Source organism: Bos javanicus, chromosome 24 (assembly GCF_032452875.1).
Source record: "Bos javanicus breed banteng chromosome 24, ARS-OSU_banteng_1.0, whole genome shotgun sequence".
Lineage (NCBI taxonomy): Eukaryota > Metazoa > Chordata > Mammalia > Artiodactyla > Bovidae > Bos > Bos javanicus.
In genome coordinates, this window is record NC_083891.1 from 36,016,877 (window position 1) to 36,022,876 (window position 6,000).

Sequence of the window (6,000 nt, forward strand, 5' to 3'; positions counted from 1 at the left end):
GTGAGTAATACTCCATTGTGTATATGTACCACAGCTTTCTTATCCATTTGTCTGCCAATGGACATCTAGGTTGCTTCTATGTCCTGGCTATTATAAACAGTGCTGCGATGAACATTGGGGTACACGTGTCTCTTTCAATTGTGGTTTCCTTGGTGTGTAGCCCAGCAACTCATTTTAACATTCACAACAGCGCCTGTGGTAGTTGGGCTACAGAGTATAATACTAGTGAACAACTGGAGTTTCAGAGAGATTAAATGAGTCAGGAACATAGTCACCTGAAGAGTTGACTTGTAAAACAGGTCTCTTGACATCAATCCTAGCACTGTTTCCACTGCAACATCCTGCTGCTTTTGTTAACAGTGGAGATCTTAATTATAACTCTCAAGGACAAGTCTGAGGCTGAAGATTGTCATTTGGAACCTATCAGGAACTGTGTGGTGTGCACCTTTTTGTGTGTACTCCACTGTGTTATAAGATCCTGGAGGATACTATTTTGTAGTACTCAGCATTTTAGTAGATGTTTGAAGAACAGCTTCCTTGATAGCTCAGTTGGTGAAGAATCTGCCTGCAACGCAGGAGACCCCAGTTCAATTCCTGGGTCAGGAAGAAGCGCTGGGAAAGGGATAGGCTACCTACTCAAGTATCCTTGGGCTTCTCTTGTGGCTCAGGTGGTAAAGAATCCACCTGGAATGTGGGAGACCTGGGCTCAATCCCTGGGTTGGGAAGATTCCCTGGAGAAGGGAAAGGCTACCCACTCCAGTATTCTGGCCTGGAGAATTCCAGGGACTGTATAGTCTCCATGGAGCTGCAAAGACTGAGTGATTTTCATTTGCACTTTGAAAGTTATAGTGTTAGTCGCTTCAGTTTTGTCAGACTCTTTGCGACTCCATGTACTATAGCCTGCCAGGTTCCTCTGTCCATGGAGTTCTCCAGGCAAGAATACTGGAGTGGGTAGCCATTCCCTTCTCCAGGGATCTTTACTGAGTCTCCTGCATTGCTACCATCTGAGCCCTCTTGTGTTTAGACTTATTAATTACCACAAGTGACCCTAGTGGAAAAGAACCTACCTGCCAGTGCAGGAGACATAAGAGATGCAGGTTCAATATCTGGGTCAGAAAAATCCATGGAGTATACTTTTTGGACAAATGATCCATATAGTTCTGAAGTGATTTAGCATGCAGGATGCGTAGGCACATATGCTGTATATAATCATGGAGTTTTAAAAATAGTTATGGGTTATTACAGAAGCATACAGTTAAATGACACCATTGGTACACAGAAGTTAATTGTTTATACTTTTTTTTCGATGAACAGCTCCTTGAATGATTGTCTTAGTTATTTTACAAATTTATATCAGGTTGCTCCACCTTTAGCTTGCCTTGGCTTTGTTTTAGAAAGCCTAGATAATAAAATTTGAGACTTTTTTCATTGTCCTTTGAAATTCTGCTTTTGGGGCTAATATATTGAGCAGACCTCAGGTTCTAGTTTTATATTATTAATACCTACTGCATACCAAGGGAAGGGCCTTTGTAAGGAAGCTATCATTAATTTAGATTTCTGCTGTCAGAAACTATATTGAGCCTTTTAAATATTCAGTCTCATTTAATTCTCACAACAGTGCTATGTCACAGAGAGTATTACTGACCTTTCAGATCAGGATGTTCATAGAAGTGAAGATGTCCTAAGTCACACAGGTAGTTACTAATAATTCTGGGAGTTCTATGAGTTTGACTGAGTCTTTTTGACTCCACAACCTTTGTGTATGTGTGTGTATGTGTGTGTGTAACTCTAGAAGAATACAGAGGGTAGTACATCTGTATATTTATCTTCAAGATTTAATAAATATTAACATTTGGTCTTTTTCTTTAGAGCTTTCACTTCATTTTTAAAGTTTTTTTAAAAATAAAGCTCTTCTGTTGATACCATCCTTATTGCTAAATAATATACTGCAGTTTTTTTCTGATTATCTTTTTAAATTAAAGTATAATTGACTTACAATATTATATTATTTTTAGGTTTACAACATAGTAATTCAATATTATATAGATGATATTCCATAAAAGTTATTATATAAATTGACTATACTCCCTCTCCTGTGTACATTATTATATTATTGCAAATTATTTATTTTATACCTAGCAGTTTGTACCTCTTAATCCCTTTCACTTAATCTGCCCCTCCCCCTGTACTCCTCTCCTCTCTGGAAGCCACTGATTTGTTCTCTGTTTTCTGAGTTTGTTTCTGTTTGTTATCCATTTTAGACATTATATGTTGACTTCTTTTTATGAGAGAATGGAATCTAATTCTGTAGTATCAGTTCATTTTCTCCTATTATCATTATATCTTCTTTTGCTTTCCCTAATATTACTTTGAAAAAGAATAGTGGAAGTGTTAGTTGCTCAGTCGTGTCTGACTCTTTGCAACCCCATGGACTGTAGCCCACCAAGCTCCTCTGTCCATGGAATTCTCCAGGCAATATTAGTGAAGTGGGTAGCCATTCTCTTTCCCAGGAGAACTTCTCCTTCAAATAATTTATTAATCCTTCACTAAATATTGTATTAATATGTAAGCCTCCCTTTGTTCCTTTATTTATAGCCCGAATTCTTGACTCTGTACAGTTTTAGGATGATGGTATTAACATCCTCAACCTTCCTTCCACTTAAATCGCCCTTTGCCAACAAACTCCTAACATTTTTCTTTTTCCTTTGACCTTGCCAAAATTTATAATACTTTTATTTCTTGCAGGCATAATTAAACTTTTCATGCTTTGTGTGTAAGTTGATTCTAAACGTAGAAATGATAAACAATGTTCAAATTGTCATGATGGTCTATTATTTACCACAAAGCTATTTAATAGCTATTATTATAATTCCCATCTGCATTTCTGCTGCAGATGCCACTCACTACTTGAGGATGTCCAAGGAGGGTATTCAGTATCATATTCAAAGAATGGATCTCTTTTCATACTCAACCAGTCTCTTAAAATCATGATATAATTTTTGGTAATTTCATGTTTTAACTATGTATTTCTTTATCTTTTTATTTTTCTTATAATTTATGACTATTTTCTTTTCCATTTAAGCACAGTTTTCCCCAACTTTATGCTTGTTTATGGCCTGTACATTCCACTTGACTGCCACTGACTTGCAGTTCTATACTGGTGTTTTGCTTCATATACTGATTGACGTACTATACATTTCTTGCACTGATTTTGCTCCTTGAAATTCAAGTAGTTTTTTTTTCCCTTTCATTTTTTGGCCTTTCCCCCATTCTTGGTATTTCCTGTCTCTCACTCACAGTAACTGTAGTATGGGCCTCTCTTTAATTTCCAGAGGCTTTTCTCCTGGAGTTTTGCATCATTTTGCTCCAATATGGACAGGTTGCTTTCAAGAACTACCATATGACCTAGAAATCCCTCTACTGGGCCTATATCCAAGGAAAGTCCTCATTTGAAAAGATGCATACACAGCAATATTCACTGCAGCTCTATTTACAATACTAAAGACATGTAAGCAATCTAAGTGTCTATCAATCAATGAAAGGATAAAGAAGGTGTGGTAATAGACACAATGGAATAGTATTTGGCCATAAAAAAGAACAAAATAATGCTATTTGCAGCAACTTGGATGAACTAGAGATGGCCATGCTGAGGGAAGTCAGAAAAAAGACAAATACGATATCACCTGATATGTGGAATCTAAAAAATTGGTACTAATAAACATAATATTTACAAAATGGAAATAGAGTGCAGATATAGAAAAAACTTATGATTACCAAAGGGAAAGAATAAATTGGGAGGTTGGAATTGACATAAATGTCCTCTATATGCAAAACAGATAACTAGTGAGAACATTTTATATAGCACAGGGAACCCTACTCTATACTCTGGAATGACCTATATGGAAAAGAATCTAAAAAAGAATGGATATATGTATGTGTATAATGGATTCACTTTGTTGTACAGCTGAAACTAGCACAACATTGTAAATAAACTACATTCCAATAAAATTTAAAAAGTTAAGACCATTGAGTATTCCTCTAATGTGACAACTGTTTTGACTTTTTTCTCCCTTTCGACTGAAATTTTAAGTCACCAATAAAAGCCTAAGTTAGTTAAAAAAAAAAAAAAGATCTACTCTGAAGCTGCAGTCCTGGGCCTTTCACTCACTCTTTTCCTGGGTGTTGATTTACCATTTTCCAAGTCTCTTATATTCTTCTTTGTCATTTTCTCTTATATTAGGGGTGAAATATTATGGATATCTGCATGGTTCTAGCTGCTGCTGCTAAGTTGCTTCAGTCGTGTCCGACTCTGTGTGACCCCATAGATGACAGCCCGCCAGGCTCCCCCGTTCCTGGAATTCTCCAGGCAAGAACACTGGAGTGGGTTGCCATTTCCTTCTCCAATGCATGAAAGTGAAAAGGGAAAGTGAAGTCGCTCAGTCGTGTTGGACTCTTAGCGACGCTATGGACTGCAGCCTACCAAGCTCCTGGCTAGAATTGTAATTTAATCTCTTTTATCTTTCCTGATAAATGTCTGTTTCTTGAGCCAGTTTCTCTCATAGTTGTGGAGGACAGAAATACAAAATAAGCGTCACCGAGCTGAAATGAAGGTGTCAATAGCATCATGCTCCTTCCAGATGACCTAGGTGAGAATTCACTTCCTGGCCTTTCTGAACTGCTTTCCCTGTATTTTTTGGCTCACGTCCCATCCCCTGTCTTCAAAGACAGTGTCGTAATGCCATCTCCCTGTCTGTCCTTCTGCTCTGTTATGTGGCCTTTTTCTATTCTGTGTTAAGTCCCCGTCTGCTGCCCTCGATCCCATGGACAATAGTCTACCAGGCTTCTCTGTCCATGGGATTTTCCAGATAAGAGTATGGGAGTGAGTTGCCATTTCCTTCTCCAGGGGATCTTCCTGACCCAGGGATTGAACCCAGGTCTCCTGCATTGCAGGCAGACGCTTTACCCTCTGAGCCACCAGGGAAGCCCCTTTTAGGATATATGTGATGGCATTTAGGGCCCACCTGGATGATAGGGAATAGTCTTCCTATCTCAAGATCCTTAACAAAATCATATCTTCAAAGTATCATTATTTTTTGCTGCATAAGGTAATATTTACGCATTTCTGGAATTAGGATATAGATATCTTCTGTGGGACCATTATTTAGTCTACCACATTTAACATTTTGAATCAAATATATATTGCCTTTAAAAAAGTGATCAAAAGAGCAAATGAGGGGGTATTAATGTGGCAGTGGTAAGAGATTAATCCAGTGTGCATTTACCACAACATATTAATATTTGAATTTTGAAAGTTGGGCTAGTCCTTTTAATGTTAAAAATGATTCTCCTTTGTACTTAGATAAGAAGTGATTTGTTCAAAAGCATATAGTGAGTGAATGGCAGACCCATATTTTAAATTGTCTAACAAGTGTCAGAATTTGTAGTGTTTCAATTATATATCACTGTTGTTGAGCTAAAAATGCTATAGATTGTAGTCTGTCATAAAATTCTGCCTATTCATGGATATATTTTAATAATGTAACTCTAAACACAGCTCCCAGCAGCGAAATTTAGTACAATTTTTTAAAATTTAATTAATTAATTTATTTTGGCCACAGCATGCCACATGTGGGATCTTTGTTTCCCTCAGTTCAGTTCAGTTCAGTCTCTCAGTCGTGTCCAACTCTTTGTGACCCCATGAACTGCAGCACGCCAGGCCTCCCTGTCCATCACCAACTCCCAGAGTTCACTCAAACTCATGTCTACTGAGTTGGTGATGCCATCCAGCCATCTCATCCTCTGTTGTCCCCTTCTCCTCCTGCCCCCAATCCCTCCCAGCATCAGAGTCTTTTCCAATGAGTCAACTCTTCACATGAGGTGGCCAAAGTACTGGAGTTTCAGCTTTAGCATCATTCCTTCCAAAGAACACCCAGGACTGATTTCCTTTAGAATGGACTGGTTGGATCTCCTTACAGTCCAAGGGACTCTCAAGAGTCTTCT